This window comes from Parasteatoda tepidariorum, chromosome 4, assembly GCF_043381705.1.
Source record: "Parasteatoda tepidariorum isolate YZ-2023 chromosome 4, CAS_Ptep_4.0, whole genome shotgun sequence".
Lineage (NCBI taxonomy): Eukaryota > Metazoa > Arthropoda > Arachnida > Araneae > Theridiidae > Parasteatoda > Parasteatoda tepidariorum.
In genome coordinates this window covers 93033051-93048916 of record NC_092207.1, presented here as the reverse complement: position 1 = coordinate 93048916, position 15866 = coordinate 93033051, and the positions used below count along the sequence as shown (strand labels likewise).

Below are 15866 nucleotides of genomic sequence, written 5' to 3'. Positions count from 1 at the left end.
AAGTGAGGGAATGATTCAAGATGAGTATATTATTAAATTTTTTTTTGTTCAATCGTGCCAGCCAATTTTATTTCCCAAACCTGTAAAAACTATTAAATATATAAGAGTAAATTATAATAAATATTAGATATACTTAGTATGTTGTCATTTTCAAACTTTAGGTAGATGTTAACTTAGATAAAAACATGTATTAAAATAAAATATCATTTTCTCACTATTAGTGTCATTCCCTCACTTTTTAAATAGTGAAAATAATTAATTTACTTATTAATTAATTTGAAAAATAAATTAAAAAATTAATAAATTAATAAATTAATTTATTAAATTAATTAATTTATTTATTGAATTAATTAATTTATTTATTAAATTAATTAATTATTATTATAAATTAATTTATTATAAATTAATTATTTAAAAAATTAATTAATTTAAATATTAAGTATAATTTATAGGATATATACTTTCTTTATAATGCCATTACATATTTCTATTAATATAAAAAGTTTCAGAGCTTTTTATTCACTTTACTTTTTTGGGATTTTATGAACTGAAAAATGACAGTTTTCGTGAGAATGACCCATATATATATACACCAAAGAGCCATTACATTATGATCACCCTGCTAATAACATGTGGGACCACCTTTAGCCCTTAAAACTGCTAGCACCTGCCGTGGCATTGATTCCAGAAGGTGCTGATAGGTAGTCAGAGATATCTGGTACCAAGCGCTCACCAACTACTCCTGCAATTCCCTCACATTGTGAGGGGGTAGCGTGGCAGCACGAATTTGGTTTTCCAAGTAGGACCACAAATGCTCTATTGGATTAAGGTCAGGTGAATTTGAACCAATCCCTCGAACCAATCCCTGACGATTCGACCCTTATGACATGGTGCATTATCCTGTTGGTGAACACCATCCACCGCTGGAAAAACTGTTGCAATGAATGAGTGTATCTGGTCTGCAACTATGTTCAAGTAGCTTACAGACGTCAGGGATTGTTCTATGAGGATTATGTGTCCTAATGTGCCCCATGAAAACATTGTTCTTGGGCGTGAAACCATGAAAACCTGGGAGAGCCCATTGTTATAGATGAAGGGTGGTCAAGTTCGCCAACAAGTAAAACAACTCCAAGTTCTGATTTACACAGATCATTGTCTACCAAAAATAAACATAAGAACATTAAGTATGATAATATCGTAAATATTATGAAACGCTGCAGTTATTGAATACGATATTATTGAATTTGTTGCTGAATTTTATTTGGGTAACAAAAATATTGACACGAATGTAGAAATTAGACAAATTGCGAAAATATCGTGATATATTTTTAACAATGCATTATTGCGATATTGAAGTTAATATTCATTAGTCATAGAAGTTAATGTCTGTGTGGGTTGTGTCTGAAACGAAATCACCAACAACATGGTCCTTATAATAATAACAAAAACTTCCAATAACCGTTAAGTATAAGATGAGAGGTTGGGTAAGAGCATCGGATAGATGCCCCAAACATACTTAAGTTAAACATTTAGGTACATGTTTTAAATGTTATTTCTCTTAATTTTTTTTATGTAAATCAAGCAGCAACTTTTGTAGCAATGAGCCATATACCTTTTGATTGAGTTTCATTTCTATGACTTTCCTACAAGAACCATACTTGCAGCTCACAATGATTAAAAAATTACGGCCGCTTGGAAAAATATTTATAGTTGTAGCCTATGAGACATTAAAGACTTAGACCAATTTAGATCTTAACTCCTGGGTCTTAATGTAAAGAAATTAAAAGTTTTTAATAGAAAAAAAATGTATAAGCTTAAAGATTTATTTTGGAAAAGTTTAATATCTATGATTACAGACTACAAAAATTTTAGAATTTTTTTCTGAAATAGAATGTGATATTATTTAAATATTCTGAAAATAGTATGCGATATGGTTATTTCAATTAAGCTAATTATACACTGACCATTTGCAGTCCATTTAAAATTGGAAATAACTTTCTAATTGGAATAATAATAATGCGTTCGATAATTACAAAAAACGGAGGAATGGTATTTTTATAATTTGTATGCATTCAGTAGAAACTAAAATTTTTTTTTAAAAAAAATATCTGCTCATAGTTTTATAAATATGTAATCTACTAGTTGCTGGCATATTATGAACAGAATTCAACATGTTCAAACATCTTACCACGTTCCTGCCATTTTGAGAGAGACAAGAATCCAAATTCATTGAAAATAATTAATATTTATTCAGAGAAAATATTTTATTTTTTGTGTCTGATTTCATAACTTAAATATATCGTCTACACAAATCAATAAGCTTATTTAGTCCTTCAAACCATTAAAATGGAGTTCGTATACCTGATAACCTGATTATTAAACCAAACTTTATCAATGCGATTCCTTTTTTTTATGCTTCATATCTATTGCACAACTTACTTATAGGTACATTTTTTAAAAAATATAATATATCAATGTAATGTCATATTGCTCCACAATAACTTTACTTGCTGCAATGCAGAATTTAAAAATGTTAAAACAATAATAATTGATTGTAAAATTATCAATAGGTAATTTAAGTGTCATAAATCAAAAGCCATTCGCAACATTTGTTTAACTGTGTTAACTTGGTACAAGGAGACTTTCTGAATATATTTTGCTAGTATTTGAATTGAACGATCTGATTGACCGGATCTGATTCTCATCAGAAGAGTAAGTATCATCATCATAAATAATTTGATCTTACATTCTATATGTAATTGAAAAAGAACTTACTCCTACAATTTTAAATAGACTAACTATCTCTTTTTATTGCCGCTTTAAAGCCTTACTCAGAATCCAGAGCATTGTCTAGACTTTTGAGCAAGCCGGCCTTTGGGAATCGTGTCTAATCACGTTAGATAGCAGCAAACTTTATCTAGGGTTCGCTAGGAAAATTAAAGTTCTTACAAAACGAGAGTGATAAACGGTCTTTTCGTCTTCCCTAAAGTTCTGCAAAGAATAATTACATTTTCACAAGACATTATGGTATTTCTTTTAAGCTTTGAAACTTCTGCCGGAAAACCTTTCGACCCCATTTTGCTTCGGAAATGAATTATTAGCTGGGTTGCAAGATAACTATTTTATCTCTACCGGAACCGAAGTTTGGCGATTGCTGTACAAAAATCTCTCTGTGTCTTTCTCTCATTTACAGTTAGAAGAGAAAGATAAAAAAGAAAAAAAAAATCGAAAAGCAAAAGAAAAAAGAAATGAAAGAAAAAGGGAAAGTTTAATGGACCATGCGTGTTCCCCATTGATGTAAAGGGATGATTTCGAGGGTAATTTTCTCGCAATTTCGAGAACATTTCGTCGTATCTGAAAGCTTGTAGTAAATGTGGAGTAATAATATTCTATGAGAAAAAGAAGCAAAAAAGTGGAGTCGAGGAAGAAGAGTCGAAACCTCCGTTTGCAAAAAAAAGCCCCTTTTATAGGTAGAGGGGATAAATTTTCATTCGAAATGGACTAACCATGTGGAAAGGTTGAAAATAAAAAGAAAAATATTTTTGACGACTGAAATGCAAATTGTTTTGAAAACGCGTTTTGGATTTCGTCAGTTTCTGGTGAAAAGTGGGCAGATTTTGGAATCTTTGAAGCACAAAACAGGGGGAATTTTGTTCTTCACTTAGCATTATTGCAAATGCGTAATATTTATTTCTGCTACAACAAATATGAATATTACTGGGAACGCGGAGAAAGTGCATCATAAAAAATAAATGGCTGAAAACGGAGTTTCGTTTCAGTCATCATTATTGGATCTGCATTTATTCCATTCAGTGAATTATCAAGTTTCCTTTTATTCTGTTACAAAAAGGGAAGTGTGCATTTAGAACAGATGAGGAGATTCAACCATTATTTATGGCCATAAATTGTTACAAATCATACTGTTATTAAAATTCTTTGAATCCTGATATCTGGAGGTGCGATATTTGATCAGATGTGCTGAATGATATAAAGATATCACATAATTAAGATGATATCACATAATTCTTTTTCAATGAAAAAAAATGTGAGGTGCAAATTTATGATTGTGAGGACGTCCGGTGAATGAGAAAGAGCGATTCACACTCTTATGACACAGATCCTGGGTTCTATCTTCGTGTCGTACAAGGTTGGTTATATCTGCTATTGCTCCCCAGAGTCCAAGGTCATGAAAACTAGGACGGACACAATAGACTTTGGCCTCCCATCCAAAGCTTGAGTTTAATTTAGATAATAACCACTAATTCTTTTATCTACTTTAAATACAAAAGATAAATGTTTTTATGATAAATATTTTTTTTTTGCTTTTTTGTCTATGGTGAAACAAATGAAATTTTTCATTTTACAAAACATGTATATTTCACAGAATTTCTTAATAATTTGAGGATAAAGATATCATCCTAAATATTTTAAATATCAATGATATTCTATTTGAAAAAGAAGCAAAAAAGCTTCCAAGAGAATTATTCTAAGTAGTTCTTTTATGACATAATATTATTGATAATCATTTCCTAGTGAAATAACGATAAGTGTAGACACGTAAAAGTAGGTATGATTTGAGCAATATTAATAGTTTTAAGTCCTTAAAATGTTACCTTATAAAGCATATTTTTTTATTACTTCTTATAAATCACCTTTATTGTAAAATAACTGCAAAACAGTAAAATAATAAATAATGTTTAGCTTCTCAGAATTTTTAAATAGCTTCAATAAAATTTCCCAGTTTTTTCTAGAAACATATCTATCCTTTAAACATATCTATCCTAGAAACATATCTATCCTATTAAAGTGTTTCGTTTAACTTAATTTAATTAAATCAAGACGATAACGAAATATAACGATTTTTTTAATGCAAAAAGAAATCTTAAATGTCAGACGCATAATAACTTATGCAAACAAATGTTTAAGGAAAAGAAGAGTATAATAAAGTACTTCAATGATTTTGTTTTTAATCACATTATATACCTCTAATTATTTTTTTATACATCTATCTTACTCAAGATGGTAAGATATACCACTAATTAAGTATTTCTCCAGAACATATCTTTATTAAATGCTCACATTTTGAAGCTGTTGCTAACTATAACAAATATTTATACACAATTTAAAAGCAACTAAAAAAACACAATTTCTTCCCAACATCGTCATTTGCATACAAATTCAATGATTATGATAGTAAAAGGTTGTAAAAAAAAGCAATTTATAATCTTTCTTTTTTGTGTGTGCTATTCAAAGGAATACCTAAAAAATGTTGAATCTTGTTCGTGTCAAGTCAAGACTTTATAAGTGATCTTTTTAGTGCTCTTAAAACAAAATGTAAAAAAAAAGTACAAAAAAAACAACACTCCATTTGAGTTTGCTAATGGATGCAGGCGGCAAAAAGGTCCCTAATAAATGCATCCAAAGAACACAAATCTAGAAGCTTTATTCCCAAATGAAAACGAGTCCCGCAAAGAAAAACTTTTTTCAAACATTCCGTTTTTTATCCAAGCTGTGTGAACAAATATGTGTATTTATTTTTTTATGAACTTAATATGCATTAAAGAGATTGTCATTCTAGCTCGGGGTTTTGCTTTTTTATCTTCTTTTTTTTTTCCTTGGTACTTTTCGATCGTATGGTTAAAACATTTTTAAATGTTCTTTTTTACGCCATCCTTCGACGGCAGCCATCGTGCATGTCATTGTCCCGAATTCTCTTCTTTGCGTCTGTCGCCGAGAGTATGTGACGTCATTTGTCGCTGTCATCGAGGTTTCATACCCATGAGACTTATCTATCAATTTCTTCGAACGCCACTTTAACGTTTTGTGAAGAAGAAAAATCTGACAATATATAAGACTTCTTCTATCTCTTTCTCTGGTTCTTTATTTTCAAAGATTTTTTTTTTCTTTTTGGGCGAAAATTTATCGAACGCTTTAGCCTTATCCCATTACAGAAGTCCAAATATAACTCAAAAGAAAAATGGTATTCAGAGCCATTCAAATATATTTGGTTATTTAATTTTTAATTTATTTATTATAGATAAAGAATTGTTTCTTTTCTGGTTGAAAATTTGTCGAATGCTTTAGCTTTATTTTATTACGGATGTACAAATATAACTCAAAAGTAAAATAGTATTGAGCCATAAAAATATACTTACTTATTTAATTTTTACTTTATTTATTATAGATAAAAAGTGGAATCTTTTCATACATTCCTTATTATATTTAATTAAATAAAATACAACGTTTTATAATATAAAAATGACTGAGTTAGTGTTATTGAGGAAAATATTTTTAATAATGAATTTCATTAAGTGTAGGATGTGGAATTAATTTTGCTTCTGAAACAGTTATCTGAAAAGTGACGATTACTTAAATTTTGAAATGGGAATCCCTAAAATGTCTGCTATTTGTTTTCAATACAATATAACTTACGAGCTCGCAAGTACATTTCATTGTAAATCATTTACAGACAAGATGTCCATAAGAAGTAAGAAAAGAAAAATAATTAAAATCGTCAAATATCTCAAGATATTATACATTAGATAACAATTAGATAACTACACTGGCTGAGGAATGTCGATTATTTCATTTTGGATTAGGAGACATTCATACGTTCTGAAAACATTAAATACAAAAAAAAAAAAAAAAAAAATTAANTGACCACTTGGATCAGTCTGCGTGAGGACCGAGAGTGTGCGGTATTCGTCCTCGTTAAACTGTTCAAGATATTATACATTAGATAACAATTATATAACTACACTGGCTAAGGAATGTCGATTATTTCATTTTGGATTGGGAGACATTCATATGTTCTGAAAAAATTAAATACAAAAAAAAACTTACTCTCACAAGTACATTTTATTGTAATCTAGTACATGTACACACTTATAAATAAATTTAAAAAAAACTCAAAATATATAAATAAGATAAAACGATAAAATATCTCAAATTATATGCTTTGGACCACAATTTATAACCTACTCATGTGAAATATTTTCAATCCATGCATTTATCAATATCTATTTTGATCTTTTTAACCTCACCCTCTGTTGTGATGTGGGAAATAACTTCAAAATCTTCAAATCAACAACATTCTGTAGAAAAAATTTTCCTAATCTTAACATTTTAGTTCAGAGATGGCACTGTAATCGCTAAATAAACATGGGGAACAAATTATTTAACATAGAGATAACTCCAGAAATCTATGTAAAATTGAAAGAAAAAAATAGATACATTTGACATTTTGAAAAATCTATCTAGTCATCAAACTCCCTCTCCCCACCTGGGAATCACTACAGCATAAGGTAGTAGGGTGGTAATTCCTTTCTATTTAAATATGTATATATTTTTTGATAAGATTTTTATAATTAGTCTAGAAAATATATTTTTTAATAATATACGAATCAAACCTTTCGTAACATCCGAAAGTAATTAAGAAAAAATCTAAAATATTTATTGCAATCACCCGTGAATTCAATCACTGTCCGAAAATTCAATTTACCAAAGCATAAAGCTAAATGTCTAATACCAAAAGCTAAAGTTTGCTAAATGTATGTTATAAATTCCCAACTAACAAAGCCCAGAGAATAAATAACATTATTTTCTAAAATTGCAAACGTGACCAATTAGTATGGCTCTTGCTTTCTCTGAGGGAACTGCTGCGCGAGATCTAATCTTAAAATAATTCGAAATCCAATGTACGTTTAGCCTATACAATCTTTTCACATACATCTACACATTTATTGGACTTGTAACAAGTTTCCAGCGTCACACATGTAACATACACCGGACGTTTAAATTGGAATCGAAGCTGTAATTCAGGTCTCGTTTACCGATAAGCAAGAATTAAAAGGTAATCTTTAATTCTTAATTAAAGTGTATCCCAACTGTGTTACCCAGGTGATACAGAAAAGCTCTCTTGAGCCTAAAATAACCGATTTTCAAATAAAAGCGCCTTTGCTAATTTACATCTTTCAGTGTCTAAATAGGATGCTAATAGATGCCTATTAGCTTTAGGAATTTCTGACAATAAAGCTGAGTTAGACTTTAAAATTGCAGAAAAGTTATTATAAAATTTGCTACAGCAAACTTTAGGAGTAGTTTTAATTGCTTTTGTGGGTTGGCTGAGACATTAACTTTTGTCTGTTGCTTTCATAAGCAATGATGTTATCTAGAATAATAATACTGCTTTATTTTATGATTTTTGTTTTCTCTGAGATATCGTATAACTAATTATGTTTAAATCTTTTTTTTAACTAATCTTTTTTTTTCCCAGTGGAACATGTGACTTTAAAATTGTGTTAAAAGTTCGCATGTGACGCGAAAAAGGTAATATTTTATTTATTTATTTACTTATTTTCTTTCGTTCTCAAAAATAAATTCCTTTCGAAATAAAAGGGCATCAGTCTTTTATTACGAAAACAGATTTAAAACTTTAGTAGTTAGCAGTCACTATTTTACAGAAGATAGATTAAATTTTGAAAAGCGCCTTCAAAAATATGTATTCAGTTGTGACATAACCTATATTATTCTAAAATAGCTGTAAAATAACTTTTCTTGCATTATGACTCCCTGGTTATCATTACGTTAAAGAGAGTGAAATAAAGTTATGTATAGTAGTATTTAAGGTGCTCATTCAGAAAGTGTTCCATACGACCATTCAATTCTTACGGTTATAGTTTCATTGCAGGAATATCAAAAAAATTTAATTGCTTCACCTACTTTTTTTATTGAACTGATCCTCTTATTAAAAATTTAAAATGAACTTGGAAATATATTTTTATTACGAAGAATGGTGACGCTAGACAAAGAAGAAGAAAAGCATTTTTCTAGCTGGGCCGATGCACTTCAGAACTTTAAATACCGCACTATTATGTGAATATTATGACCCATTTATGAAACTTTATACTTTATGTCCTTGTTCTGCTCAAAAAACAAGGAATTAGATTCAACTTTCAAATCACTATGTTTCTTTTATAATTTCATCGCTTTGTCCCAAAAGCGCATTTGGTAGAGTTGTACGCAAACTAGAAAAAATAAAATACTATTTTTACCATTTGTGCCTAAAGGCCCCACTTCCTGTTTGAAATATTCCCTTAGCTCCATTTTACACCTTTTACTGTAATAACCACGTTTCCATAAAAATGTAGTTGCTGCAAATATTATCAATAAAATTGCAACCGTTATAGGTGTATAAGGATTTTGAACAGAACTGTTTAGTGCGTTCCCTATAATGCTTACATACAATATTTTATATACATATCTTATAAACAGTATACAAGTCGACAAAACTGTTTTTCAACCACAATGTAGAAGACACAGTTATCCTAAACTTGATAACATATTTATGAAGAAAAAAATCTGCATTTCCGTAAATTTAAAACCGCTTGTGCGTACTTAATGCAATGACTGAATAATGTAGTATTTTCCACAATCGTTATTGGTTTGGGATTAATGCAGCACAATTTTGCAATCTGTACGCTCCCAAATCAATCAGTGTTCACAAATCTGCATCACCTGCTGAACAATCCTTCAAACTCTCTCTTCATAATCTGTATAAACAGAGGCTAACCAGAACGCCACGAAGTGACCATCAAAGATTACAATCGCGCCAAGAACGGCGACAAATTGATCAATTGGTGCACGCGCCCCGACAATGGGATGGCGAGGACGTAATGACCGACATTAATAACGAACCATATCTCTAAACGGAATCGCAAAGGGTTATCTGAAATGCCGTTTGTTTTATAGCTGTGTGCGGCTGTAACGATGAATTTTAATTTTCCGCGGAAGCACAGCTAACAGTCAATAGGGTGAGAAATTCCCCCTTTTATTTTGAGGGAAAAATTAAAAATTCATTTTTATCAATTAATTATATTTTGCCCTTAAAACTGTTTTGAATTGCGTTACTGCAGGAAACCAGTAATAGATTTAAATATTAAAATTTTTCTTTCACCATAGGAATAAATTCAACATCTGTAACAAAATATAACATGCTTTACTTTTAAAAAATCCTTATTATCTATATAAATTTCAAACCATCCAAAAAAAAAAAAAATATATGCACTCTCTCTCTCTTTCTTTGAAAAAAAGTGTGTTTCGTACTATGGGTCCCGCAGTGAACTGATCGTTAAGACACGGTTCCCAGCAGATCACCGAAGTCAAGAATCACTGGCTACGGTCAGTGTGCGGGTGGGTGACCACTTGGATCAGCCTGCGTAGGGACCGAGGGTGTGTGGTATTTGTCCTCGTTAAACTGTTCTACCGTAAAGTGCTCGACTTCGCGTGCAGGTCGTCGGGCTACCGAAACGGGGGTGCCATCCACTCTGCAGAGGATCAAAATTGTGATGGCATGTCTTCGGATCATCCTCCAGGGATGTTTCCGAGACCGTCGGCAATAGCCCATTGCGCAGCTCTAGTGCGACGTAAATGAACAACAACATTATGCTAGGGAATAATTATTTTTCTCTCCATAACCATAATCAAAGAAAGATCGGTTCAATGTTGAACTCCTTATTTGCATAGTAAATAACATGGGGCAAATATGTTGCTTCTTGATTAATTTAATTAACTGCTCTATTGTTCCGTCTGAACAGTAATTTGACGTCGAATTTGAACCATAGTATCATGTAATTAAATGAAAGATAAACGATTATACAGTTAAAACTATTATTGTTCAATAAGTTCAAAGATTACTGCAAAAATCAATATTTTATACATAATCTTAGAGAGTTGAGCTTTTGTATTATTTTTACAACGCTGTCATTAAAATTGGTTCGATAATGAACTATAATTATATAACGTCTCGAACCGTGGTGCTCATCCAATATGTTGATAAAGAAGTGTGACATCACATCCACCCAAGAGAATGGTTTTCTTGAATGAATAATTGTTAGTTTCTTGGTTTGTTTTGTATGTCAGTCTGCCGTATCAAAAGTTCTGAGGAAGTGCGCATGCCTGGGATATAAGAGGTCGCCATACCATAAAAAAAATTCGTAATAAATTTTGTTTCACCTAGATAGCTGATTAAAAATTTAAAGTTTAGGAAAAGTGGGTTTAGGCTATCTTAGAAAAAAATTCAAAATATCAAAATACAAATACGTTATTAGAAGAGAACTTCCCTTTTGCTGAATCATAAGTTATTCTCTAATAAATTGTTTCATTTTGATATTTTGAAAATTTCTTTTAAGTATTTGAAATTTCATGAAATCGATTTTTCTATACTTTAAGTTTTAAATTTCTTATGAGGTAAAATGGAAGTTGTGAGGAAAAGTTACCCCCGTGGTATAGTGTTCTCTAAAGTAGAACAAGAACTCTGTAGTTTGCTCCCTCTTTGTTTTAAATACTGCGTTTTCTCTTGTCCTAATATCATGAAATCGAAAAATGTATTTCGTTATATGTTTTTTTTTTTAAATTTGGTTTATCTTAGTGTTACACTTGTTAAATAAAATAGTTTAGATTTGTTTCTAGCTTGAAAAACCATCTGATATCTTTGGAGTATTCTGGTCACATATTTTGGTACAGAGATAAAGTTCGGAAGCTTGGATTTGAATAGCTTGTAACCAGAGAAATATGCCCGAGCTCCTGCCTCACTTCCTGCAGCATATATTCGTCCCCTGAACTATTATAACGTTCAAAACTCTGCAACCTTCATAGAGTGTTCAATTGAGCCATACTTCCTTTCCATTACTTTTGGAGCCGCGTTGGACTTGGGGATCGAGCATTCGTCTCCCAATAAGGTGACAAGGTTCGAATCCCAGTGGTGGCTGGTTGATACAAATTCGGCCCCCAGCTCACACCGACCTCAATGCTGACAAAAGATATCTTCCCTGGCAGAAAGATCGGGAATTGTAGCCCCCTTTGGGCTTGCCGTGGGAAGTTATTGTAGTTTTACTCTCCAAAACTGCAAATTTCGTGTTAGTTGCATCAAATCCTCCACGAAGGTTAGTTTGGAAGGAAAATTTCTATTGTGAGTAAAAGAAAATAATTATAATTAACTATTTTCATAAAATCATTTTTCGCTACCATATATTGGATAATTGTTTTAAGCTCATCTTCTAACTTATCTGCTTTTTTAGCAAATAAAGGTTTTCAGTTTAGGTTTTTTAGCAAAGGTTTTTTAGCAAATAAAGTCTTTACATTTAAAATAAAAATGAAAAATTTGCAGGAAAAAACTTATTAACAGAGAACTAGTTTCATTTAATAAGAAGAAAAATCTACCTCGATAATTAATTTTGTTAGTATTTGAGACAATACTTTTCAATAGTAAAAGTTAATTTAACTCAAATGTTAATTAACTTATAAGATTACAGTGTTTTTATTTTTTCCACTTAACGTTATCAATTTAAATTTTTTACTTGTTGAATATAATTTTATAACTTAAAAAGAAAACAATAAAATTTATATTTATATCGTGTTTCGTTTACATAATTGTTGTTTTCTGTTTAAATATTTTCTCGAGAGTTTTTAAGAAGCTTGCTCATAATGCTTTTATTTAATTTAAAATAATGTTACAAAAAATAATGGTACTAGAAATGTAGAAAAATTGGCATTTGACTCTAAATAACAATCACAAAACCATGAAGTAAGAAAAATCACCCATGGTCATTATTGATGTTTGAAACATCCTTAAAATCCTTAATTAAATGAATTATGCTGTGCGTTATAAAGTGATTTTATGTGTTATAAGTTTCCAGATAATATACTCAATAATCGTTCCTAGCGAGTAGGCACACATGTAATCGTTCTCAAATCAACAATCTAAAAAAATTCTTCATCTGATAATCCTAGGAAGATGGGGATCGAAAAAGACCTAACCGCCTGAAGACATCACCCTGAATCTTTTGGCCGTGCCAAAATCTGGCGTGCCGTGACGCGATGGCTCTTCTAACGATTAATCGATTAGAATCGCTTCTCTGGGTGCGTGAATGATTGAGGAAAAGGACATTTCCGATTTCTAGCGTTTGACATGCAACTCTTCGTGACATCATTTATTTCCTGACTCTTTTAGCAGCCTTCTCCCCTCAACATTCATTTCCAAATCTTTTTCCACACACTCTCCACCCCTCCTGCTTTTGCACATATCTTACTGCTGACATACAGTGAAAGATATGTGCAAGGATACCAACTGATTCCTCCCACCAATCCTGCTTATTTTCTGCAGGAAAAGAAACTGCCAAGAAAACGGAACGTTTGGAAACAGGAAATTTAGATGGTTTTCAGGAGTTAGATTAGAAGTGAAAAGTATTTATGATACCGATAAGTCACTGACTCTATTTGCATTTAAATTTTAAACTTCGTATTTAGCAGTGCTATGCGTTCATGACTGTGTTTGTTTGTGTAGTGAGAAACTCTTATGTGTTTTTCAGAGATTCTAAGAGATAATATTTAATAATTATCGAGTATGGTATTTTGTGCATTTTCCAATTTATTGTGAAACAATATCAAAATTTACATATTGTCAAAAATGTTTAAAAAGCAACAGTCAACCTAGGAACACGTGGCTTAACAAGATTATTCGAAGTTCTTTCGCCAAGAAAAATAAAATAAAAAGGCACAATTTAAGTGCCTTACACTTTAAGTGCTTTAGCTGGGCTTTAGAATGGACAAATAACTAAAATATTTAAAAATTTATTTAACTTTCTTAAAATAATCGATAATTAGTTGACATATTCCACCTAGATGAAAATTATCAAAATCAATGCCTTATTCCCATTTTCTGTAAATTTCTTGAGCCCATATAATGCAGCATTAGGGAAAGTTTCAAGAGATTAATAAATTATACCACAAAACGCTTTTCGTTTTCTCAAAACTGTGGATTTTTTACATATTCACGTTTTACACCATTTTCAAAATAATCATAGAGAGAGCTGTTTTAAGATAGACTAAGCATGACCTAATGGTCATTAGCAACTTTTGTAAGTTCACATCATTTATGAAAATAGCATATTATTCCTCCGAAAAACAACCTTTACAAAGCCTTTACAATAATAGACCATGATGTTATACATAACATTGTCTGCTTCCATTTTCCTTTAGCAAGCCTGCTTTCTTTTTCAAAGTTTGCTACCTTTTATCGGAAATCCAGTATGTATGAAAAATATGCAACGTAAAAAATAAGTAAAAATGGATTTTATATAGGTGAAGAAACTCAGGGTTAGAGAACTCGATTCTAATGTATGAATGGTATGAGTTGGGCCCATTAAAATCCCGCCCACTTATTAACACAGTAAAACAAATGTTGTGCCCTACTGTTCTATGATAGCATTGAAAAGTGAACGTAATTTCCTCTTCTGCAGAATAAATGCCTCTCTTTTTAACTCAAAACTTAACACAGACTGTGCTATTTTGATATTAACTTGACTAACTATCCCATTACTAATCTATTTTAACTTGACTGAGTCGCTTTTCCTGAAATTCCCAATTTTGTTTAAAATTATAAAGAGACACTTTAAGAAATAATACCCTACTTTGTAACTACTCAGTTATCACTGAGCAGTACTTTTTATATTTTTACACTGATATTGCAATACAAAATTGCGATTCTTAAATTAGCGAAACCGCTTACTCAAGCATGCGTTTTCTCCATAGTATTCTGTCATTCATATCTGTATATTTTTACGCTAATATTGTTATACAAAAACCTGTTTTTTAAATCGGTAAAACTACTTTCTCAAACGTGTGTCCTCTCAAAATATTTTGTAAGCTCTACAAATTTCATTTATTTTAAAACTATTCACATTGAGGTTACGGTACTTGAGTATCAATCAGATTTCTTAGGTTCGGTTCCTGATACACATTTACTCTGAGTCCTTTTACTTTGCGTTGCGCAGCTTAACCAAGAGTATAAATCCGCATTTTATTTTTAATCGCATTTTTATTCTCAAAGTAGAGATACCAGCTTTTTAAATTTGACGAAATATCCAATCAGTTGGTTCTTTGGAATCAATTTCATCGAAAAACAAAAGAAAAATAGTAAAATTTGAATATACATTTTTTTATAATAAACAAGTCATTATTTTTAGTTCAACTGCTTAGTATGGCATCAATGGTTACAGAAAAAAAGAGATGAGATGATTGATAAAACAAACACAGATAAAACAATTCTTAACAAAAGATGATGAGTGAAGTTACTTTTTAAAGTTAAACAGTTAAATGCATCACTCATAATTAGAGAACATTTTTTCAATAATATTCTTAAAAGAGAAATGTTTACTTAGTTCTGACATTTAAGTAATTTTGATTTTTTTTTATATCTACAAATGCACTTAAATTTTAATACCCTTTAGAAAAAGAATTAAGATAACTATACTAAACTACTATTTTTTTAAATAAAACTGTCACTTATCACATTATATATTTATTCTAACTTTTATTTTAGTATACAGAATCCTTGAAGTATAAGAATATTTTAATAAATATAATTCATTAAGAGAATCCTCTGATGTCAGTTATTTCCTTTTGAAATCCTCTTACTGTAATAAATGTCTTCCTTACTGCAATGAATGTCTAGAACTTAAAGTTATTTTCTCGTAAACATTAAAAAAACGTGTCCGTTCAAAACTAATTAATTTGTAAGTGAAAAGTTAACAAACTCAGTTCAGAACGGTTAAGTTTGCTGTCAAAGCCTCGAGTAATGTGAAGAATTATAATTAGTTTTAATTTAAAATGCGCATTTGGAATAAGTTCTAGTGAATAAACTAAGTAAAATCTAGCGGAGATAACTATTTTATTATGCAGTTGCTTCGAAACATTAATTAAAATGCTAAGTTGCAACGTTGCAACAACTAAATATGTGTGGGTAAAAGCAATACACATTGGAACTAATATATATATATATATATATAAATATATATATATTCTCAAAA

General features: G+C 30.6%; 1 protein-coding gene across 1 annotated transcript in view; it reads left to right on the top strand.

Annotated features, from left to right (window-relative positions):
- Nucleotides 1-15866, top strand: part of LOC107455277 (teneurin-m-like) — a 445997-nt gene that overhangs the window by 65735 nt on the left and 364396 nt on the right. Inside the window, exon 2 of the mRNA XM_016072782.3 lies at nucleotides 8276-8328. The gene's annotated coding sequence lies outside the window, so the exon portion shown is untranslated. The remainder of the gene's footprint in view (nucleotides 1-8275; nucleotides 8329-15866) is intronic.